The 25,775-nt window shown below is 41.5% G+C and overlaps 1 long non-coding RNA gene across 2 annotated transcripts; it reads left to right on the forward strand.

Annotated features, from left to right (window-relative positions):
* The first annotated feature begins 918 nt into the window (after positions 1-918).
* On the forward strand, positions 919-21,459 carry LOC135421673 (uncharacterized). Of its 2 annotated transcripts, none has more exons than XR_010434148.1 (5): positions 919-1,249; positions 1,434-1,492; positions 2,169-2,265; positions 6,976-7,070; positions 12,085-21,459. It is a non-coding gene; the product is annotated as an uncharacterized LOC135421673 (long non-coding RNA). The 2 variants fall into 2 exon arrangements; XR_010434147.1 differs by having other exon boundaries at positions 2,210-2,265.
* The last annotated feature ends 4,316 nt before the right edge of the window (positions 21,460-25,775 follow it).

Below are 25,775 nucleotides of genomic sequence, written 5' to 3' on the forward strand. Positions count from 1 at the left end.
TTTATGATGTAATCACACTGTCTAATGATGCCATCAAAGACTGGCCTGTGCACTGAGCAGAAGTGACTCACTGGCAAGTTAATAGCAGAAAGGGAATGAAAATGTGCATTCACCAGTCGTCCCATTAATGCACAGTGGCGTAAAACACCATTAACACCTCAGTACACACAGGCTAAACAAACTTACCCAAATCACTTTTATTGCCTCAGTATGTGTGTGCTTCAGCCTGCATATCAAATCCCTGTGCTGGCTTTACCCCACTGGGAGCAGAACTGTATCCTCTCAGGCTCTGCTGGCTGCTTCCAACTTCACACAGTCTGGCTTCCCATGGCAGCGCTCGTGTGGCTGTGCTGGGTGCTATCCACCTCACAGCCCTTGTGTACTTATCCCTGATCATCCTGTTTCCAAGACAGCAAGAACAGTTATGCCAATAAGCCAGTGTCCAGAAAGTACAATCTATTTGTCTTTAAAGACCTAATTTTTAACTGTTTATAGTGAATTAGGAAAGGATAGATGTTGTGTGTTATGGTGGTATTAGCCTGCTAGGGAAGATGTTAAAAGCTGCCATAAATCCCTTGTTATGCAGAATCTTAGCCTCTAGAACAATCACCACCAAACATTTATTTCTTTTATGAAATGCCCTTTCTTCTCTGGTTGACTCTTTGTAACACAGCAAGAATCGGATCATCTGCATGATCAATAAATAATGAGGAATTGAATCCTTTATAACCACTCCACTCCTAATGTTGCAACCCCAGTGGTTTCAGCGTCGTTTCTCCTGATTTACACTACAGAAGGTGAGGTCAGGACCTTTTTGTTCTCTAGCAAATAAGAGTGAGCTCTTCCAAAGATAAAACATAGTGCCCCTGGCTGTCCTTAGCAACTGCTAAAATGTCAGGGGGCAAACTGGCTTGGCATCCCTGGGCTGGCCGTGAAAGCCAGAGGAGGGGAGGCTGGCAGGGCTCCTGCAGCCAGCTACCCGTTATCCTCCCGCTGCAGGAGCCGGCTGACAATGAAATCTCCAACTGCAGGCTTGGGAAGGACTAGTGGCGGTATGAAATTACTCCTGGGTGCAGACAAACCAAGTGACTCCCCACAGCAGAGCTATAAATTAGTCTCCACAGCCTGCCAGCATAACCTGCCTGTTGATAGCTTATAAACAAGTCAGCTGTAGAGCAAGGTTAATATTTACCTACATGCCTCAGACTGGTGGCATTCTGAAGATGGAAAGTGTTACAGAAGCTCTAGCGTAAGTCATCATTAAACCTTTACACTGGCGTATTTACTTACTTCTAATAGCTTACAGAGGTGCAGAAATACAATTAAACTAGAAGAAATCTATAGCTGCTTGCATCCTGATAACACCACATCTTCTCATGTATTGATTTAATGCCTATGCTGCTGGTGTAACATATATTTATCATGTTTTACAGGTACCAGTGTGCTGACCTGATTTCTATGTACTGACTATCGCTGTTTCTTTATTCCCTTGGTTGGTATTTATTTATTTTTTCTGATAAAATATATGGAAGCTTGCCAGAGTCTCAAAGGCAGAATGGCTTATCCATAGCTCAATGTTCAGAGTGTTTCCATAAGTAAAATGTGCTGTGGGATTGGGCTTTCTGTGCAGCAAGAGAATCCTTCATTAAACTTCATCAAGAGATCATTAAAACCAACCTTTAGCCCTTTTTGAGCTCTGTGGTTTAGAACAGAGATGAGCAAAGCACAGTTATCTCCATTTGCTCTGGCTAGAGATATTTTTTTCTTTCCTCGTGATAGAGTTTTTGCAATTTGCTTTTTTTCTTTAAAGGCAATAATAATGTACCAATGTTCATCCTTACTACTATTTGCCATTAGCCCTTACCAGCATCCCTGCATTTTCATTACAGGGACTATCAAATGAAAAGAAACAAGGAGCAGATGTGTATGTGTGTATGTATGTGTGTGTGTATGTCAGTTCACTGCAAGAAAGACAGTTTTGCTGCTGGCCTTTTACATGGGTGGTGTTGGAATAAATAATTATGTAAACAGAAAAAGGTGCATCTCTGGCACAGAACTCAATACGGTAAAGGGAAAGTATTACTTTGAGAGATTAGGTAATTTAATTTATTACCTTTCAACAATCTAGGCTGTAATTTTTCTTTGATTATACAAAACCTTGTCATCAGACACTATTTCTCCACATCTCCAAAACCATGATGCTGCCCAGACATTTGTGTTGTGCCTTCCACTTGGAGTGCAAGAGAAAACCTGTCCTTCACCAAGGTAATGTTCCCTCTTTCTTTCTTCCCTTTGCCCTCCTGAAAGGAGTCATTGAAAGCATGACCCAGCACCAATTCTCAGCACATGACAGTGGGGAACAGGGGTATTTATATTCTGCATAAATACGCAGTCTTTCTAACATGGCCATTGGCACTCACGGGGTTGTGCTACAGCTGCTAAGTGCAGTCCTGTGGTCACAGCACTAATTGGATGTAGCAGTTCAGACTGCTCCAGGGTCTGCTCTTTAGCTAAAGAGGATGAGTGGGGTTAGCAGCCCCTGGGACCCAGTCCCACGTGAATGGTGCATTTGCAAACTTTAATGTTCAGGCCTATAAGAGCAGGAACCACTTTGGAAGCACTGGATGCAAGAAACAGGTTCACTTTGCTGTGGATAAAAAGCACGAGGTGTTGTGAAACCACTATTTTAGATGTTTATTTTAGGGTGAGATGATCCATGCTCTGTAAGTGACTCTTTCTTTCCACTGTTATGGATGAAAACTAGCTGGAGTATTTACATGGTAGATGTCTATATTTGCTTAGATGAATCCCACCCTTAAAATTATATATATAATGTAACCATTTATAATTTAAACCCATTATTCCTTGTCCTTCTCACACCCCCCCAACCAGATAGTCCTTTCCTGCTTATAGCCACCCTTGAAGTATTCAAAGACCTTTCCTATGTCACTCCTCCGTGCTCTCTTTGGCTAAAAAATCACACATTTTTCCATTTATCCTTGCAGGACTTATTTTCTAGACTTTCAAATTTGTGCCATCAAGGATCTCTTGAGCAGGCTGGCCTTCCCAAGGCAGTCCATCCTGGGGTATAACATACCTACACAACTTGCATTTAGCAGACCTCTGCTTCTGTAGGCTTCTTGTAGGGCTGCACTGACCTTGGTACAACAGATGATCTTGCCACTACCTCATAGCCACTGCTGGTTCTGGAGTACCCAAGCAAATCTCTTAATCTTGACTGCCACAGGCCTCCTCTTTCCCTCATCATGCTATTTAATATAATTATATGAAGAATAGAATAGTAATAGACTATAACAGGAATTATGTTCTATGAAGAATAAATTGCCTCCTGTAACCATTCCATCCTGTAACCTCTGGATGGAATTCAGAAGCACTCTCCATAGAGACATGTTTTTTGGCAATGAGAGTAGGTTCATTATTAAACCTGTAAAAATGAAGAATATTCTGTGTTCTCAGATCTAACTTTTGTTAGATGAACTCCAATCTTGAAAGTCCAAATCATATCTCTTTTGTTCTAAAATAGCCTACAGCAAAGCAATAGAAAATAATTGATTTGACAGGCCCAGTTTCATGCTGTACTCAATTCTAGCATTTCCTAAAGAGTCTTCAACTAGTAGTATCTTAACTTTATACTGATTACTTAAAAGGGAAGGAGCTGGGAACAATGCATATCCTATCTGGGTGAAGTCAAGCAAACATCTAATTACTGGACTGTGGATTTTCAGATACCTGTTGTTTGACCCATGAAGACGCTGAAAAGTCATTCCCTCCTCTAACAAACTTAACTGGTAAAGCCAGGAGCCTTGTCTGAACCTCAGAAATAGCACATGTAGCACCCTTGGTAAACTAGTTTCCATGGTAACGATTTCATGTCATTGAACATCATTAAAGACGATAAGAAATACGAACTATTCAGTTAGCTTGCCTTTAGAGTTCTATTGACCTCCCATTCTAAATATCTATTCTCCTAGGAGAAAAGTCTCAGGGCAAAGCAAGGGATGCTGGAGGTGTAGCTGCTTTGCTGTTGCATTATTAGCAACCCTTTCCTTTGATTTTTCAGCTTGGGATTTCAGAAAAAACTCTGTAAATATGAGTAGGCATGGAAACGTGGCACAGATATTTCTGTCTCTAACACAAAAAAATAAGGCAAGTAAAGATGTTAAGTAGCTTGTCCAGAGGGGAAAAAGGGGAAACACAGGGAGGCTGAGCAAGAAATAATGTGCTGTGATGACTTGACTCCCCTATTTAGCATCCTTGTCAGAACATTATTGTTCCACTTCATGTTAAAGCTGGATAAAACCAGTCAGGCTCCTTTGCCACCTACCCCTCTGGCACAGCATTAAAAATGAAAACCCTGGCAATTCTCAACATATGTGAGTAGCTTAACTTTTTACAGGAAGCTCTAGCAGTAAAATGGAGTGAAATGCATTAGCAGGAAAATTCAGCAGTTGCCTATCTTTTTCTCTATGCACTTGGTGGTATTTTAGCATACATAATTAACATTTGTTTTCCTACTCAATAATTTTTTGTTTACTACAGTCTTCTCTCATGGGCAACGTTTGTCACTTCTTCTGGTAGGGCAGCCCCAGCGATGGGAACAAACCACATTTTGGCTCTGGCTCAAAAATCACACTGGCTTCTATGTAAGGCTTTCCCAGCAGCCTGAAGGTCTCCTGTGGCACATCACCTGTAGGGCCTTCAATGGCACTGAGGAAAGACTTGAAAACTACTGCTGAGAAAAGAAGTCAGTAAGAAGAATTTGGAATGCCTTCTCCTCTACATGTCAGCTGTAGCAAGCTGGGAAGGGTCCTTCAGAGGGGGAGGAAAAAAAGTCTGTACATTTTTTGTGTTCAAACCAAACCCGCAGATTCAAATAGTTTGCATTTTTATATTTGCAGATATGGTGCAGGCAGCTCGTGTTACTCCAGCGTGTCAGATTGGGGTGTCAACTATACCCAGAAGGTGCAGAGTGTAAATTTCAAAAGACAAATGGTTCACCAGTTGAGATATGCATTCAGGATGCTGCCATCCTACAACAAATAGCTAATTGGCTGCTCTCACCAGCAGGATGCCTGTACAGAAATCACAGGAAGGATAAGTGTCTCATTTTTTTCTGGTGGAAAGCTATTTGAGGCAGGATGAAATAATGCAATGTATTATTACAGGATTATAATGCAGTAAAGAAATATCCCTTTTGGACTGACCTTAAAAATCATGCATTGTTTTCCCCACCAAAAGAAAAGGCTGAGAAACTGTGTTTCAGGTTAAATGAAAAAAATTATAAAGTATTTCACAGAGGCCTTCAGAAGCTTCTGCTGCAGCCTGAGCAGGAGGAGGTGGAATGCAGCTTAAAGGGAGCAAGAGGAAAGGTGACATTCCTGTTTCTTTAAAAAGTTCCAAAATTATTTATATCCAGGTACAACATCACACTGTTCGTTCTGGATACTGAAGACTGACAGGGTCATGATAATTCTTCCCCCTTCCCAGGAAAGCCTAGCATTTTGAGGGATACACACTAGACGTAGGAGGACAAAGCTGAACTTCCTCCTCTCTGAGATGAAGGCTATCTCCAAAAGGCATTTCTTTAAAAATACACTAAAATTACACTTGAATTACACCAGTTCAGTAACCTGGTGGTGACAGGCTCAATGGGTGAAGGGCAGGTGGGTTCCATTTCACAGAGTAGCAAGATGTGGATTTTCACATACCACTACCCAATGTAGTGAAGGATTTGACATTACTTTTCCTCTGTTTCATTTAGCCCTACAATGCTGCAGCAGAATGAAACACCAAAAATCTCAAAGTAAAATGATCTGACATTTTCAAAATATTTTTTTTCTGCCTGAATTATTCAAAACCTTGAACGTGAAACTTCAATAAGCATAGAGGCTCCTAAACTGTCTCTCACTGACAAAAGAAGTTATTTGCTACAAAAAATTAATTTAGGTACCCACTAGGATTGAATGAGGCACGAAAAGCTGCTTACATTAATATTCTGATTTGGAATGTCTCAGAAAAAAAACCCCTAAAAATAATTTAGCATTACAACTTAATTTTTTAAAATAACATTCTGCCTGTTTGGATGAAAAGAGGTCCAGAGACTTCGGAATGAGGGACACCTCAACCATAATCCCACTTCCAGTTCTTTCGGATGAGATCTGAGTATTTTCCCAATCCCAGGGCAAGCAGTTCCACAGGTTATTGGAACTGTTTTGGCCAGTCCAAAGCTCCTTCCCTTCTGTGTCTGCCTGATGGAGCTGTGCAGAGCTGTTTCCAGCAGTGATCTGCAGGTCCTGGCTCTGAGACAGTCTATTTTACGAGCTGCTTGCCCAGAAAGTGGTTGGCTGAGCTGACAGAAACCCGAGATGAAACAACATGCACAAAACTTTGGACTTCAGCTATCAAAACATTTTTCATCTGATTTTTTCCAATGACCTTTTAAAATGAATTCAGCTTTCTTGGCACATTTATTATCAGTGAGAGAAACAGCCTTTACCTTTGAGCCTATATATGATATTTTCCTTCTCTTTTTTCCACTTTTTCTGCTTCACTCTCTCTTTTGAACCTTAGCAACCCTCCTATCTTTTTCCTTCTCTTGCGGGAAATTCCAAGTCTGAATAGAAATGTGCCTCATTCAGTTGGTACACCTAGGGACCCTATCACTTACGTGAGCATGAACTACGGTGTCATCTGACATAGACACTCATTTCAGATGAAAAAGTAATGCAAAGGAGGAGAGGGTGGGTATTGCTATTTCAAATTATGTACATTACATCAGATGCATATCCTTTATTTTTAAAAATTCAGTGTCCTTGCTTAGTCCTAAAAATTATTGTTCAAACCTCATTCTACTTTGAGAAAAGTAAAAGCTGTGAGTAAGGCTTGTCTCTATCAACAACTCCAGTCATTCTTTAACGAAGAGAACAAGAATCTTGTCTCTCTGTTTTCACACAGGCTTCAGTTCAAAGCAGCTTGCTTGAGGATAGCATTTAATTGACCTCAGTGATGGAGCACTTGCAGGATGCCTCTTGCCTAGCAACAACCACCAGGTAGGAAAGCTTTAATAACTGCCAGAATTTAGACACCAGAGAATGCTGTTGTACAGCAGTGCTGGCTTCTGAGCAGCCCAAAAATGAGCCATCACTGCGGGCTGGCTCCCCCAGTACAACCTTAGACCAGGGATGCTGGCTTGTAGGTCATGAGGCAAACATCAAGAGGTTGCACCTGGATCTAATGGCATGGCAAACCCTGGTCTATCCTGCAAGCTGTGAGGATACATAAGGATAAGGTAGTTACCCTTTGCCCGTGACCCACTGCTGGGGCTCCTTGGCTCTCTGAGTGATGGGGTTCAGGTGTGGTGGCTTTCAGCTTTGCAAAAACTGCTTGTGGGTCAGGCTGGCTACTTCACCCAAATGGCTTGCAGAGAAGCATGTGGAAGCTTGAAATTTCAGGTGGTAACCAGAACTGTACCTTTTTGGTAAATAAGCAACTGTTACCTGGCCAGGGTTCATTTTAGAGCAAGAATATATGTTAAGTGACAGATCAACCAAACAAAATGGGGTCAAGTCCTTTGTCTTTTAAATACAAGGCACTTGAGAAATGAAGCCGACAAAGAGAATCTAAGAGACCAGTCAGTATTTCCATTTATACCCTTCCAGGTACAGGTTTATTTTTGGGTTATACAAAGAATTGTGCTGAAAGGAGTCTGCGTATGCTAATAATTAGGCATTTCCTACATTTGTCTCACTGCTTTCAGAAATATTTTTCTGCTAATTTTCAGTAGTCTTTTATTACTCATTTTTTGACTGCTTGAGAATTTTTTATTATACATTTTTGTGTGTGTGTGATTGTGTCTGTATGCATATATACACAATTCTGATGGGCTTTTTCCCCCCAGATCCATTGCTTTTCTTGGTGTAAATCCTCAAATCAGCCATGATACCTAACACCATAACTAGAGACAAATCGAGAGACCATAACTAGAAGGAAATCTGATAGTTACTGCTGTCCTCCTGGTTCTCCTCTCTTTTTCTCTTCTCCTGATCATCAGCCTCATTAAGCCCCAGCACAGCTTGTTTTATGGTGTCTCAGATCAGGATAATCCTATGGGGGACAATGAAACCCCGAGTCTCTCTTGTTTTGTGGCTGTATCCTGATCCATGTGAAGCTGGTGGAAGGTAGTCTGCTCGTCTGGACTCATCTGGTCAATGTCCTCTGGTGGAGCCATGATTTGGTGTTGGTAACAAAGGGAGAAGGCAGAGACAGCTGTTTGCATCGTATTCTCCAGGGTGCAGGAAAAGTTTCCCACTTTATGTTTTTCTTTCCTGTGCTTCTGTCCAGGAATGTGTCTCTGTGGGCTCTTGCATCCTTACATAACTGAGCTCAGGGCATGCTCTGAGAGTCAGCTCCAAGATGGAAAATGGAGAGCTGAAATCAGCATGGAGCTGAGTCTGGCACAGAAGTACCATCTTACAAGTGGCTGTGGCCTGTGCAGGTCCCATACTGCCCTGACCTGGATGTATTATTTCAGGTTGGCTCAGAGCACTACCAGGCCAAGCTAACATTTGCCTGCAAAAAAAGCATATCTTCTTATTGCTGGTTTGTTAATCTGAGCCTTTTATAGAAATGAGGTTTTAAGACATGTCTAGCTCAAATCTGGAATAGCTGGCCATGAGATTTCAGGGGAAATTATATTTTCTTGAAAGTGTGATCCTTTTGGCTTTGCTCTGAGGCAAAGCCGAGGACTGAATTTTGTTCTATGCTGACTGAGAGGGAGTTAGGACTAACATTACGGACAGCAGTTTGGTTACTCTCCATTTATATCACCTGAGAGTTGAATCTAGCCTGCAGTTAAGCCGTTGGGTTTTGTGGGATTTTATCCACACTGCTTTGAAAACCTATTTTTTAAGGAAAACAAAGGCAGTTTGAAGTTCATAATGTTTGCAGTAACCCAGCTACCCAAAAACAACTCCCCACCAGTAAAACTCCATCAGAAAGGCAGCAAATGAGTTTTTTCCTTGTGCCCTGATGCTCTACAAGAAGGACCAGTCCTATTTATTTCAGGAGAGGACACAGAGGCTACAGTGCACGTATAACTCAGCAAGAAGTGATGGCTGAAAGGAAGGCTGGACTTGAGCTTGGAGGGATTTAAACCCTGCTCTCATGCAGGCTGCTGGGTTGAACTTGAGCATCTCTTTGCTTCTGTTCCCATCTGTCAGATGGGATTATCGCTCCGCTCCACCATTGCAGGGACAGGGGCCAGGCAAGAGCCTGTAGCAAGATGAAGGCTTTCGGATCTTGCAGCTCCTGACATCTGTATTGGTAACAAAAAGGCCACTGGTGGCTTTTTGATGTGAAAACTGCATCGAGACCTGAAACAAGCTGAGACCACTGGCTTCTTTGTCTTAAGAAAAGCAACTGAACAAACAGTAGAGCCTTTTTATTTCTAACAGTTTTGATCTGTGAACAGGAATCCTGATTCTCTGAGGAGTTAGGGTTATCATTGCCCATTAATGTTCATGCTGCTCCTCAGTAATACCTTCCTTTGTCTTTACTTATCTCCTTTGCTCCACTTTCCCCTCAATTATCTATTTCTATTTCATTGTTCTGCTTTTATTTTCTTCCATCCAGATTTTTTCAAAGCCTGGGTAACCATTAAATCACAGCCTTCTTTCACAAACCGAGACTTCTGCTCTGTGCTCACATTTTAACCCAAATGTACTTTTCTCATCCCACCTCTAGGTGGTTGAAATAAGCAGAATGCCTGAATGCACTGAGAAGCACGTTTCTAATGTGGAAGGAAGGGAGACTCAGGAAAGCCAACAGCCCTGAGACTCCCAGGGATACTGGGAGCGGGCACCACTCCTCTCCTCCAGTACTGCAAGTACCAAACTGCCTGTTTTCTGATCCAGTGACTGGCTTTACACCAATGGCAGTGGCTGTGTTCACACTGTAATCAACATCCACCTCCTGGCTATATTTTAAATTGGATTAGGGTGTGAGTTTCCTTCTCACTTTACAATCAACATGAGCAAATGCTTTGTTTATCAAAGCAATCTGAGTGATGCATAATGGAAAGTGCTAGATCTGTCCGGAACAATTATAACCCTGGAATAGGTGTGTTACAATAATGGGAAATCTATTCTGCTAAAAGCTTCCTTCAGGATCATTATCTAGAGACCTGGTAACCCTGCAATTGTTCCTGCAGCCCCTGCACCCTATTCAAAAGCAAAATAAAGACCGTAGCTGTCTGCTTCTGAGTATGAACAGCCCAGCTTGGTGGTGCTCAGATAGATGCATGCAGTTCCTCATGTGGATGCAACGTTTCCCTCCCCAGATGATGAGAAAATGTAGACTGAGTGCTTTGAATGGGGATTTCTTTACTGGTGCAAATTCTTCTTGTTTAAAAACCTTGAGGGAAAGAGTGCCTCTGTGTCTGATAGCCTCCTTGATTTCTTTTTAACTAAACAGAGGAATTGTATATAAATCAAATGTATGCTTCCATTTCCAAAGAGTAAGGGACTGATGTCTATGCATAAATCAGTGATATCCATCTGTACAAAGTGACATATTTACTGTGATATTTTCATAATTTTTTTTTTTTAAAAGTTGCTTGCTTTCTTCTCAAGGTTATTTACTCATTTGACGCACGGACAAGAAATATCTCTGATATTTTGTGGGGCTTTTTCCTGAGGTCAACAAATGATTCCCCTATAATGACTTCTATAATGACTTCTACAATGTTCATAACATTTTTTTAGTCATCTGACTAATCTTGATATTTAGAAAATAATTTATCAAACTTCTTCACAAACTTGTTGCTGTGGCTGTTGTCATATGCATAGTAAAGCAGTCCCATTCAGCCTAGGAGGGGACATGGCTTCATATGAGCAGGGGATGGACTGAACCACAGCTTTATCTCCAGCTGTTATGAGACTGCTGTGGCTCAGCCCCTCTAGATTACCACAGAGCTCACTCCTGGTCTGTCTTGGCTTCCAAGTGGACCATTAAATCAATACCTGAATATTATCACAGAAACCTCCTTTATTTTATTCACTTAAAAAAGCATTAAGCCTTTCTCAACAGAGCTTTGGCACTCACAACTACGAATACAAAAATAATGATGAGCCAAAATGCAAAAACACTGGACAAATAACAGCAGGACAATCAGACTTGCAAAGATGATGCCTTGCAGAGCTGTCCTGCCGATCTCCTATGATTAATCCCCGTAAGCACCTCAGTTAAATTGGATACCCTTGGAAAGGCAGTGTGTAGTGAATAGCAGTTAGAGGAGGTGGAATCAGAGGGGGAATGCTTTATCAAGCGGATATTTGAGTGTGTTAGCAATAGAAGGGAAAACAAAGGCAGGGCAGGTGAGTAATATCTGTGGCAAAGCAAAAATCTGCAGAGAATCAAAGATAGGAAGGAAGCCAGGAAAAAGCTCTGCACTGGTGGGGAAGCAGGAGCTGAAGTCAAGGCAAGAGCTCAGCACCCTGTGGCTCTTGCTTAAAATCCTGGCTTGAACACAAAGTGCCTACATGTCACTGAGCTGGTCGTTTTGGGCAGTAGATTGCACTAACCATGGCAACCCTCAAATTGGAGCTAAAAGCATCACTCGTTATGTCTGCCTGTCTGTGTAGCACCTCCTGGTGTATTGTTCCTGTGTTGAACCTGTTCCAGCCTGTCCTCAAGCCCACACCTGTAAATCAATGAATTAAGGCAATCTTGTAGCTGGCCTGGCTCTCTGACAGTCATGATAATACACACTGTTCACAACAGCTTTGCTATGGGCATGCTTTTGTGGAGATATTCCTCTGGGAAAGAGGTTTTTCAGCATGCAGAGGGAGGGCTTTGACCATCCACAGTATCTGTAGATTTCACATCGAAATAGTTTTTTGGTGGTATTTAGGTTATATTATATTTGTTGTATTATTACTGTATTATTTTGAGTGTTGTAAATAGGTTTATTTTCAGTAACATCAAGTATCTAACTGATTTAAAGTCACACTTTAAATTCTCACAAAGATCAAGTGCTGATGGTAATAATTATGCTTCCGCTTTTAGGAAACTCTAATCCTTAGGTTTTGAGGCACTGTTGCTGCTATGACATTCCCAGGAACTTTGGGCTATGATGAGAAGGGATTTTATTGAGGGCTAATACAACATGAAAAAGCAACTGTTTCTTAAAGACAGTAGAGACCTTGGGAAGGTAGGCACACTTCTCTTTCTGATAAAGGCTGCGTACTGCTGCTAAAGAAATGATGATTTTTCTGAGCAAAGTAACCATCTACTGAAAGGAGCCAGTATCCATTTGCTGCTGAAGTCAAAAGAAAAGCTCACATTAAAGAAGGTCATTATGGCCTGGCCACGCAGTACCAGGAAAGCAATTTTTATTTCTCATTACTGCTGTGAACTGGCTAAAGAAGCTCTTAAATGCCTATCAGCAGTACAAAAGAATGCTGTTTATCTGCTGAGAATGCGTTAGAGAAAGGAAGATGCCAGAACTTGGAGGGAATAATGTTTTTTATATAGCAGTCTGATGCAGAGGCCTGAATGCACCAGCTGCACCTGAAGGACTGAAAAAAGAGGTACAAATAAGCAAACCACGAGCTAATATCCATTTGAATTTTAAGTGCATTCATTCTAGATATGCTGCCACACCTTTTGTGCTCATCTGCTTGCAGATATGGAGGAAATCACGGTTTCCAAGTTCAAATAAACTCAGAAGAGAATTTTCAAAGTTCCTATGCCTGACTTCAAACAAACAAGCATTGCATTCATGTTTATGAACGTTTGTACTGGAAGTGACTGCAGATTTATTCAACCAGGAAATAAAAATGACATCACTTGATTTATTTAACCAGCCACTAGAAAACAATGTGCATATTAATGAATGTGAATAATTACTTTAAATTAAATTCAATCTACAGAGCAGTAGGATCATTAAGCTGTACCAAATAAACTTAACTAAGGAATAAATTCAAAAGAAATTTGTGATCCTCTGGCAGTTATTATATAAATGGGAGCAAAGACTGCGTTAATTGTATAAATTATTCATTTTTAATTATTTGTTCAGCTGTGGTAAGTATTGATAATAACTTTAAGTCTCAGGGAGGAAAAAATGATGACAAAGAAACTTTGCTTATTCTCCTTAGAATGGTAAAGTAAACAAAACTGAGGAACTGAGGAATGTTACTAAGGTCATTGGGGAGATCTTGTTCACTGGTTTTTCTTGTCATCCCTTCTGCCCAGTGCTAGCGACCCTTTCTAACAGACATGCTTTTTGAAAACTTGGATAACTAAAATGTTGGTTGGAAGAAGAATAATGGAAAATAAAGCAAGCTTTGGTCCATGTAAAGGTTAGGTGATAAATGGCAAATACATTCTCTAGAGGAGGTGCATGTATGTGTGGCCTCAAGTAAAGCTTGCAGCAGCATGGTGAGCTGCTGTGATCCTCAGCAACGTGGAAGCAGCAATGTGCTTTGGGGATCCATGAGCAGTAAAAAATAAATTAAGATCCTTCTGCTTCTCAACATGTAACCTGCAGCTTTTGATACACAATCAATACACAGTGGTTGTTTGCAAGCTCCTGAGACCTCTTTCCTGAAACAGAATGCCTCTGCTGAATGCAGAGGGCAGCAGGGATGGTGCCCTTGGAAGTGCCAGCACAGTATCCTTCAGTCACCTCTAGAGCTTGTTGCCTCAGGCTTCTTGGCTCAGCAAACTGGGACACCTGAAAGCTACATGGCATCAGAAACAGAAGCCAAAGAGCTTTCCGACTGCTGGAAATCTTGGAAAATCCCAGACAGACAAATGTCCCCACTTTATTTCTAGTTTGTGCTTCAAAGTATATGAACAGCAGAGGTTTTTTTGGAAAAAATAATAAAATGATGAATTTATTGAATCAGTTAAATCAATTTGGCAGGAATGTACTCGAAGAATTCAAGTTGAATTAAATAGCATGAAAAATTTCAGCATGAAGAGTATGATAGGCTTACAGACTATCAAAAACAATTTTAGAGAGGGAAGCATTAGACAATCTTAACCAGAGGTGCCATTCCCAATCTACAATGGGTGAAAATTATATATTCCATTAAATACCACATACTATATTACATGTACTTCCAATGGTACAGAGCTGTTTCCTTGAATTATGATGATGATTTTCTTGCTGTGAAGTTATATTTTCAGATATTCAACAGGGTCTTTTACTAAAGAAGCACTATTCCCCCATGCAACAGGTATGCCCTTAGCAGATCCAACATTAGTTTATACTGCCTGTATAAGACATCTGCAAAGGAACATGTCCCAGTGAACTGTTAGGCACTAATAAATTTTTCCTACTTGCAGCTGTTGTCTATTGAGAAATGGGCTTTCAGTTGAGCGTAGTTTCCCACCAAAATGAACTAGCCATCTCTTTATCAAAATTATTGCTCTGCTGAAATAACTTGAGGGGCATTCAGCCTCCACACAGTGAATGTGGCATCCAGCAGAGCAACCAGTTTGAATCACCCCTACAGTCTCTGTATCCTTCCAAGAAGCCTGCTGGCCTCACCGATGTCCTGCTAACAGTGTGTAAGGAATCATGGTGTGATCAGGAGGTACTGCTGGCATAAGAGGATGCTGTAAGCTGCGCCATCTTGTGTAGCTCAAAAAAAAAGCCATCTGACAGCACGCAGATATTCAAGAATATTTCAGGAGACAATTAGCATCCGTGTACCAAATGCTCCCGAGTGGGTAAGCTTTAGGAACACTCCCTAGGATTTTCAGCTGAATTTGCATCCCAGCTCTAAAGCCAATGAGTTCTTCTACATTTGCTACATACTGCTGGGAAGGAGGGAACAGCAAAGGGGAGTCATCCCCTTGTTTGTCCCTACAAACCTGCACCAAAGTCCTCTCCTGAACAGATGTGAGTGTACCTGGCTACCCTGTTGCTCTGTCTGAGGACTCAAGGGTGCAACACCTACTTGTACAGAACCTGGTGCCTCTATGCCATGTAAGCTCCACAGGACATTGTCTGTAACCTCTGTTTTGAATGTGTTACAGAATCAAATGTGCAGAATTTAGAGTCAAGAAAGTTTAAACACCTAAGCAAGGTATAAATATCGTGCCAGGATCTGTCCCTGCTGTCTTCCATGAATGTGAATTCCCCTGACATAAAAAGCTGACAGAGGGCTTGAGTTTTCAGCAGGGGATAGATTCGTGCAGATCTCTGCAGTGGTGACATTTGCGTTCAGCTGACTCTACCTGTGTAGAACAGCAGAAATATCTGACAGCATAAAGGAAGAGTCAAATGAACTCAACCAAGGAAAAGAATAGAATTTAAAGCATACACTAAGGGCTTATACTATGTCCTGTTGCATAATTAAATGGAGATGTTCTGCACCTGTTTTCCTTGACGTATTTCTCTGAGATGGAAGATGTGAATTTTTGTTTTGCCAACTGACTTTTACAATTAATTCACGGTACAGATTCAGTGTCCTAGCAAATATGCTCACTCTCTCCTTCTGTTCTATATACAGCTTTGCTAGGAGGAAGAGATAGCAGGCTCAGTCTGTAGGGGCTCATTTGAGAGGGCTTGGTGCTGTCTGCTGAGCTTGAATGCACAGGTAGGGATGAGGAAAGATAAAGATGTTGAGCCTTTTGAGGCAGAAAGGTCTTACATTGCCTGCTGTAGCCAGCACGTTCTCCTTGCCCAATAAATTTGACATTTGTAAAGTAATTTTTCACCTAGACTGTGTTTCTCCTAGGGATTTGATAAGTCTTTTTAGTGTAAAGTGGATGTTTTCTGAAGTCCAGCTCTAAAATCCTAGGGGAGAAGTTCTTTTTGCTGGAAACATTACTTTTTCTTGGAGAAGTCAGCATCTGAGCCAGGTGAATATATTCTGATTTGCAGATCCTATGGTATTTTTATAATGACCATAGGCAATGTGTGGCAATTATTTTCTGAGAAATGATGATTTTCTAGTAATGACCACGGCTGTGCCTTTCACCTGAGTTTTCCTCTTTAATATACAAGCTTGGGGATTTGTGAATGTATTGTCTCTGTGGCAGAAGTACAACAGCATGTATTATAAAGTTAACACCCAAAAGAGCAGGAGATGAGCTGTGGACACAAAAATAGAGCTAGACCTAGCCCCAGGACTGTGTGTTCTCAGTGTTAACAGGCTCTACAGAAAGTTTCTGTTGATTCTTGCCCTTGCAGCATCCAGGCTGTCTGCCTTGGGGGAGAAGTGGATAGTGTTCAGCTTTTCCCTCCCCAGAGGGCAAAGCAGCTTCTTTTCCATCTGCTTTTGAAAACAACAGATCTACTGAAGTGTGCAACTTCAACCAAGAGTAAAATTTCTCACGCTTATACAGCCTCCGCTGCCACCACATTAGAGAACACCCCATCATTCCCAGTTTTCCTTGTGTTTAATCCCTGATGAAACAGGTGTTGCTATTTTTACTTGTTAAGCATTTGGCAGCTTAGGTACAGAAAGGCTAAGACTACATCTGCACAATGCAATGCAGTTCTCAACCAGCACACTCTAAAGCGGGTGACACAACACCCAATACAGCTCAGTAAGTTCTTTGCCTAGTTAACTCACCCCACCAGAAGCTTGCCAAAGCAGGGCTGTATTGGTGTACAGCAAGGCTAGGTGGGAAATCATGGGCAGATGTTTAATTACTGAAAAGTGTAAGGACTACCTGCTGTGCTCCCACACCTGAGCAGGCTTTTAAATATCACATTTTGTCAGGATGCTGGACCTACACTACACGGATTCCTGGAAAGCTGAATTCAAATCCAGCCAACAGCTTCTTAGCTTAGCAACCTGTAGCCTACAGAAATCATCATGGCAGCATCAGGAGCCACTTAAATAACCAAAGTGTTCATCCAACATCATTAGAGCGTTGTGCCCAATTCTCCAAGGCTTTGGTGACAACTGGATCTAACTACAGATTTTTGGTTAAAACAGAACTTTAACACTTCACATTATCCTGTTGGGCAGAATCTCAGTTTTTTTATACATTCTGTATAACTTAAAATAGCTTCAGCATATGCTCACTTCTTTCTCATTAAACATTTCCAGGAAAGTCTTAGCAGTTTTACATGTGGAATAAGAATTTTAGCTTCAGTTTCCTGGACAACCTGCTGCAGTCAAACCTATAACATCACCACGAAATCTCATCCAAGTCCACAATTGTCTTTAATCCCTGACCTAATCCTTTTTTTCCATGTCCACCTGAGATGGCAAATATTTTGCCAGAATGGGACCAAGTATGAGTGACAACAGAAAATCTTGGTACGCAGACCCCTTGCTTGGGAGTGGTATAAATCCATGATGAAAAGACTGCTATTGCCAGGCACAATTGTTGTCTGTGTGAATTAGATCATTTCAGTACATAACACAAGCCATTTAAAGGCAGGATATTATGCAGTAGGCACCTGATTTGCTTTCATAGACTTTATGATGGCAAAGGAATGTTAGACTGTGTGCACAGCTCAAGGAGGAAACTTCATTGTCTCAGACTCTTTTTAGATTTACTATGTTTTTATCAAAATAGCTAAAAGTTCAGGCACATCACTATTAGTTCCCATTTATAAAGGATCCATTTGATACATTCCAGTGTGGGAGCCATGGGGAAGTGCCGGTCTCCCTTTGAAATCCCTTGTGTAACTCACACTGTCTCTGCTAAGGGTACATATAGGAATATATGCCATTTGGTAGTGGTATTCTATTCTACAAGTTGTTTACCACACATACTATTTATAACTTTGGTTATCAGAGCTTGAACTTCTGTACCAGAGTGTCTGTACAAAGTGACAGAGATCCATACAGTATGCAATAAATAACTTACATGCCGAGGAATGTTCCTGCTGTTAAGCTGGCTTGTTATGATTTCACTTAGTGATAGATAAAGATGATGGAATATGACTTCTCTCTGACAAAAAACTGGGTTTCTTCCCAGCGGCTCAGAAACGCCTGAGCCTGAAGACTCTCTGCTGTCTCCTTTGCCTGTCTGTGTGATACGTGATGAGCGCTCCCTTCCTTCTCAAGCAGGTTACTCCTTTCAGGCCGCAGTGTCTCATGTGGAAAGGTAATAAATTTTTTGCGGAACTACCCATTACCACCATCTGGGAGCAGATGGATACAAACCAGCTAAACAGCCACTCTGGCATTTTGCATAGCAAAAAGCAGAAGCGGGGCAGGCAGCCCCTCATGAAGTTCTGCTTCTGTTTCTTTTCCTGGGTAAATTCCCTTTAAACTGTGAGCAAGAAGAAAACAGTAACTTTATACCAAAGACAAATGAAAATGTACCAGGAGCAGCAATTTCTCTCCCATGCTACTGTAACAGCACCATATTCTTCACACTCAGTTTCACAGGAAAATTACAAGCTATCTGTTTACTAAAGCATGCTTGGGGATAAATCCTGCTCATCTTCTTTATGTGAATGAGTAACTCTTATTTGAATGAGCAGCCTGACCAGGGGCAGCGTTAGCATGCAGTTTGTGACCCATCTCCTCCTTGCTCAGGGCGCAGCTTTTCACATCCCTCTCCAATTTGCCGCTCCATCCAGCCCCACTTGTGATGTCTCAGACAAAGGGCAAACGATGACAGGATAAGACCTTTCACATATAACTTGCAATCTTTACAGAAATCTGCTTGTCTCATAATTTTCACATCAAGGCTATGATGAGAAAAAAGCCCCATGGTAACTAATTGACTGGAGGGTAACCAGTCAGCTCAGGAGCTGTTTGTTTTGCAGCATAAAATCATTGAATAAGCTGTAACAAATGTTTCTGCACTCACTGTGCAGACCTGCCAAGTCAATTCAGAGATATCAACAAGAACATTTTAAATGTTTTGGCAAGAAAAAAAATTTCTATAAACTACTGAGGTGTTTTGTGGGTGTATTTTCAGGTAACAAGCCTTGGCTCAAAGCCTGGCATTCAAGCATCGCTGAATAACACTCATATTCAAAAACTAATCAGAATCAGTATTCAAGTGCTGTAAATGGTCCCTATATTTCCAACAATTCATCTAACCACCACGAATTACTTGGAAATAATTAAGCTTTTGACCAAAATTATGTGCTGCATAATTTCAGTCTACGGACTCTGATTTGTTGAATCCAAAATATTCCATGGAACATTATTATAGCTGGGCCCATTTTTTTTTTTAATTAGTGATCAATAATGTATATATTATGACGGATCATGCAGAGTTGCATTGCTTATTTAGCATCATATGTACCCTTGTTAAACACTGTAATAGAGTAGCTCCCAGACACACTTCAGCTCAGGGAACTTTTTCTGAGCCTAACTAGAAAGCAATGGAATTTAAGAACATGCAAATAATTCTATTTTATTGTGGAAAAATCTGTTTTATGCTGCAGAGATGGACTTAATCCTGTGTCCAGAGGGTTGAGTGGACTAGAGCTAGTGCCAGTATGACATTGATCATCCTGATAACATAATGATTCAAATACATGCCTACATTTATCAGAAGGGTCCTGACTCTAGTGCACCTTGGCCTTTATGTTTGTTTCCTTCCCTTGTTCCTCTTGAGTCACTTGCTTTCCACAAGAAGTGACTCATCAGACCTGGTCAGGGGTGCTGAGGCAGGCTTAGTCTGTGAAATCACCTCAGTAGAATAATTTCTTTGGTAGAATAATTGCTTTAGGAAGTTATCAAGGGGATAAAATGTGCACATACGGCTTGCATTTTCACAAATACATAAAAGACCATGTGGGGCTGTACACCCAGCAGGCAATAAAAATCCTTCCTTCCATGATTATCATGAGATAATCATGAGACTTCAACTCCTTCTTCTCCATGCAGCTGCCATACAGAGCAGAGAGGAGTTTCATCCTATGAGTGCCATATTACTATAGCTGGATATTCCTGCTAGGATTGAAGCAGGGAAAACAATGGTTCTCTTGAACAGAGACAAGGGAACATAGAAAGTTCTTACCTCTTTCCTTAATATTAACCTGCTCTCTCTTAATTAGTCCACTAGGATGATGCAACTACTGTACAAGGGAAATAATCACTTTCATAGAGCAGGGTAAGTAAAACTAATTCAAAAAATAAATATGCTATTACATATTTCCATGCCTACCTCAGGAGGCAGCACATTCACTGTACTCCAATAAGCTTCAGATAGAGAGAAAAATACACCTGGAATTTGCTAGTGTTGAAAAATGCAGTATTTCCTGCGCTCTTGCAAGAGATACTGTACTTCTTACCATTCTCCTGTCATACTGAGCTGAGCTTCCAGCACAGGAAAGCAAGGGCTGTGCATCACTGTTGTTCTCAACTGCAGCAGAACCAGGGAGCCAGCACATAGCAGTTACCCCAGTACGTCAGATCCCAGTGACACGTAGCTGCACTCACCCCTGTCGGTTGCATACAGACACCAGCAGCCCAGGGTCTGCTCCCTGTAGCACAGCCTCTTCTCCGTTATGGCTTCTGCCACCTTTTGGTTATGTATTTTCAAGTTCTGTGGAGCAGGGCTCACTCCAGAGCTGGCACAGTGCCTAGGCTGAAGCTCTCCATGTTAGGTAAGGTCTTCAGGCATAACCACAGTATAAAGCTATAAATCAGCTGCTCGATCTGATCTTTTTAATAACAGAGGAGATGAAATACTTGGAGATTCAGCTAGAATAGCCGGTGAGTGCCATAATTCTCACCAGTGTGGGGTACTTGTCTGGTGCTCTTTGGGCAGCTGGATGACTATTGCATGGCTGGCTGAAAGCTGCTTTTGTTTACCCAGCAAAAGCAAATACTATTTCATACAACAGCTATGTTTCAAGCGTGACGAACTGCATCTTGATTACTGTCCTTAAGGCTGCTTTGGCTCTTCTACCACCTGCCTCATGGACATCTGCACTAAATACACATCCCATCATTTCATTCACCAAGCTTGTTTTGGTGCTGAGAGTCAGAGCATGGTAGAAGCCACCAACCTAAAAATTACTCAAGTGAACATTCTCCCATTAGGACAAAGAGCACATTCATCCATGTCTATCTCTCAGTGTGAGGTTATTGGATATTTTCTCAGCAAAGTTTTCCCTGGGCTGACCATGAGGTTCTGTGCCCATGTGCCTTTATGGTTATTACTTTAATGAATCTCTCATTGACAACAATTGGTAGGGACAATACTGACCTAGTCTTCAATGTGTTCCTTTAGCTATGTTACATACACTAGATGGGGAGATAAGGAAGCTGAAGTGGGAGGTTTGTTCCTCAAAACCACTATAGTTCAGAATTCACATGCTTCCCTTTATAACTTCTCAGTGTTCTCTTGCAACTTGCTCTGTGTAACTTTTAGGGCATTTCCAGGCAAAAGATGTGATTCCCATGGGCAAAAGAAAGGAATATTTCCCATAAACAAGGGAGAAGAATTGTTTTTGACGAACCAGCACATATTTTAACCCAATTTTTTTCTCTTTCTTGGATTCCCCTGTTTAATTCACATTTCCATGATGATTAATTCTAGCCGTTCCTCAGAAGTGTGTTGACACTACTTGTGAAGGACCAGGAATCAGAATGGGGAAAATCTCAGAAGTGGAAAAGGATGTACAGTGATTGAACGGACTTTATGATGCAGACTTTATAGTTATTATGTATACACACATTGTATGTTCCCCCAGAATTTGTATCTTCCGGGCATATCCCGGCCTGTTCACCTCCCTGCTCCCCTGTTTCTCTGTCGATTGGCTGGAGGAGCTGCAGGGAGGAAACAGCCTCCATTCGCCCCTTCTCTCCCCGGTTCCTCCCACGTTCCTCCCTCTTTCGCCTGTGCCCCTATCCTGATTTGCTCCCCCATTTGTCTGTCTGATACCCCACCCTATGTTCTGGTCTTTTCCCTGCCTGAACCGATAAGAATCCTGCGCACGCCTGAATAAATCATTCTACTTGCACCCTTCCTCGTGTCCCATTCCCTGTTCGGACCGCGGTGACTACTGTGGTCAGTCAGTCAGTAAAACTCACTAGTAAAATACAATACATGCCCCTCATGAAATGGCTGCTACAAAGCACTTCAAGTCTTGCAGAAGAATAATACCATAAAAATGACAAATAATGTTAATGGGGATTTTCTACACCATTTCCAGCTGGACCAAGGCACTTTGCATTAAGCTAATGAGAGTTGAAAGCCAAATTAGATGTTTTTGATGGAGCTTTCATAGTGTGTGGGCACACACTGATTGCCAATGCAATTATTTTTCAACCCGTGGGAGCTTCAATCCATAGACTTGCACACCACTTCAAGTTCATCCAGTAGGGCTGGCCCCCAAATCTGACCCAGCTGACTCTTGTTCTTTTCTGAGGAAATGACTGTAGAGCAGGGAGGAGGAATGTAAAATTATACGTGCTGCTCTTGCTCATCTCCAGCCTGAGATGTTAGGTCTCCTTACAAATACTTTCACATTTAACCTACATTGGGACTAAGTCAGGATCCTTCCCGTCACTGTGGATATACAGCTATAACCAAAGAGAGAGGAAAACCAGAAATGTTTTAAGAAACAAAAAAATCAAGATGGAATGATTTAAAGAAAAATTCTTTGTCTTCAATAAAAAGACAGACTCAGGGAATTGTTCATCAGCTGCATCAGCCAAAATAGACACATGGATGAACTGACAATATCACAAAAGTATTCACCTTCTCAAGAAAATACACTGAAGTGAAAGCTGATAACTATTTCAAAGGAAATTTTGTTTAAAAGATGTGTGAAAGGAGAAGGGTCTCTTACTCTTCTTCAAGTTTTTCTTTTTTTCTTCATCTTCAAAACAAAGTTGAAGTAATTGAAGTCATAACAAATCAGATTAAATTATTTTTATGCTTAGCAGATCAACTCTTGTCACCAGAGTGACAGTTCTTCACTTCTGGTCCTCCTCTTTGTAAACAGAGGAGAAAAGTCTGATTTTAGAAGGGTGCCTATTTAACAGCATTCACCTTCAGAGCATGCTTTCTTACCTTTTAGATGCTGGAATATCATCGTGCAGAGTGATATACCTCCATTTGAACCGTACTCCACACTTGGACTTGTGTGGCAAGGATTTGGTAGCAGGGATGGCTTCTCTGAGAAGCTGCTAGAAGCCAATGCCAGCCAGCTCCAAGATAGACCCACTGCTGGCCAAGGCTGAGATGTTCAGTGACAGTGGTAGCACCTCTGGGATACTATAGAAAAGAAGTGGGAAAGAAAAACAACTCACAGAACAGCAGCAGAGAGAGGAGTGAGAATATATGAAAGAAACAGCTCTGCAGATACCAAGGTCAGTGGAAAAGGAGGGGAAGGAGGTGCTCCAGGCCCCAGAGCAGAGGTTCCCCTGCAGCCTGTGGTGAATACCATGGTGAAGCAGGCAGCCCCCCTGCAGCCCGTGGAGGTCCATGGTGGAGCAGATTATTCACCTGCAGCCCATGGAGGGACCCATGCTGGAGCAGGTGGATGTGCCTGAAGGAGACGACCCATAGGAAGCCCATGCTGGAGCACGCTCCTGGCAGGACCTGTGGATCCATGGAGAGAGGAGCTCGTGCTGTATCAAGTTTGCTGGCAGAACTTGTGACCCCGCAGGGGAACCACACCAGGCAGCAGTCTGTTCCAGAAGGACTACACCCTGCAGAAGGAACCCATGCCGGAGCAGTTCATGAAGAACTGCAGCCAGTGGGAGGGATTCATGTTGGAGAAGTTTGTGGAGAACTGTCTCTCAGGGGAGGCACCCCATGCTGAAGCAGAGGAAGAGCATGATGAGGAAGGAGCAGCAGAAACAACATGTGATGCGACTCCCACTCCCCATCCCTCTACACCACTCAAGGGGGAAGAAGGCAGAGTAAACTGGGAGTGAAGTTGAGCCTGGGAAGAAGGGAGGGATGGGGTGAAGGTGTTTTTAAGATTTGAGTTTATTTCTCATAATCCTACTCTGATTTGATTGCTAATAAAATAAACTAATTTCCCCGAGTCAAGTCTGTTTTGTCTTTCACTATATTTTTTCTCCTCTGCCCAGTTGAGGAGGGCAGTGACAGAGTGGCTTTTGTGGGCATCTGGCATTCAGCCACAGTCAACCTACCAACACATGGAACAACTCTTTAGCTCTACCATCCCCCCTATAGCATCCTGGTATGTCTAGACAAAATGTGTTGATGGAGGTTGACTACTTCGCTGTAGCTGATCAGCAACAGCAACCCGGATTGCTGCCACTGTAAGGGAGTACATTAGATATGCAAGCCTTAATGAAGTCAATGGAAAGTGCCATCACTTCTTGTTGGTGATTTTTCCCCTATAAAATTATGTGTACAGACAGTCAAAGTTTTTTGACTTCAAGTGGTTGTTTCTGCATGTTTTCCCATGCCAAATATTTTCATATCTTAATCCAGCTATCTACACTGTTTATGCAACAGTAGATGTCCAAATCTACTAGGAAGTGACTCTCATAAGTAGCCAGGCCAACACTACACAGCCCTCTGAACCCCACGGAGGATCACTTACTCTCTTATCACACCAGGAAAGTCATACAGACTGTCTCTCAGCACATAATCTCCAAATCAGAGGGAACTGAACTTAGTTGTCTCACAGAGGTGATATTAGCCTGACCAGAAAATGTTTATAGAGCTTACAAAGACATTAGATGATTGTATTCTTGTTTGGAAATTCTGGCAACCAGAGGGACGACTGTGGAGAACATAATAGCAGCCAGATAGTGGGTGATTTCTGGTTCTGTGTTCCTACATCAGAATGACAAATCATAGAATAGTGTTAAGAATTATAATGGACATGAACCCACATGCATTTTAGGATGTCTAGTATGTTTTTCCCATATTTTGACACAGGAAAAAAAAAGAACTGTATGGTAATATAAACTTGACATAAGATTTACTTTCAGTGGGAAAGTACTGAACTTTATGACGATGCGAAATCTGATAAGATGCAATTAACATAAAATAAAAGCCTTCCTATTTCTCCAGTAGGAGAAAATAAAAACTCTAGCTCTCACCTATTTCCTTAGACTAATGAAGTGGCATCAAATCTGATTTGAGTCTTTAAAACTTTTTCTGTTCCTCCTCATATAACTGTAAAACTGAAAGCCATTAATTTCTCTGCAGTCATATAACGATTAATTACTTTCTCATTAATACTGTCCTTTTTTAAAGACTGATTTTTTTTTGCATATTCTTTGTTAAGATGAGTAAAAAGATGTACAGTGCAGAAGACATTGTACAATAGATTTATTTATAAAAGAGATGTAAAGATCTCCCAGGAGTGCTGAGTATCCTCACTGCCAGCTCAAACCAGCAAGAGCAGAGTCTTCAGTCTTCTCCAAAGCTTGGTCTCAAATCTGTAAAAACCTTTGAACTTCTAATATTATTTTGACTTTTCTCCTTCTTTGAACACGAATATGCCTGTGTACATTTCTGCAATAACCAAGTGCTGTTGTGGGCTAGTATAAATGTACTGGAGTTTTGTAATGGTATTGCCAAAGAAACAAATGCTCCAAAGCAACTGCATGGGATTAGTAGAAGATGAGCTGTCTGACGTTAGTAAGGTATTTACTCATTGGGCAAACATCTACTCCTGACTGTGTCATGGTGGTTTCTACTCAGAATTTTCCCTTGCAAAGTCCCCAGACATTAAATAAACAGGATACAAACTGCTGTTTACTAGGAAGAACCTACTTCTGTGGCACTTCCAAACATAGAATAGTTTGGATTGGAAGAGACCTTTTTAAGGTCATCTAGCTCAACCCCCCTGCAATGAGCAGGGACATTTT

This window comes from Pseudopipra pipra, chromosome 1 (genome assembly GCF_036250125.1).
Source record: "Pseudopipra pipra isolate bDixPip1 chromosome 1, bDixPip1.hap1, whole genome shotgun sequence".
In the NCBI taxonomy this organism is placed as follows: Eukaryota; Metazoa; Chordata; class Aves; order Passeriformes; family Pipridae; genus Pseudopipra; species Pseudopipra pipra.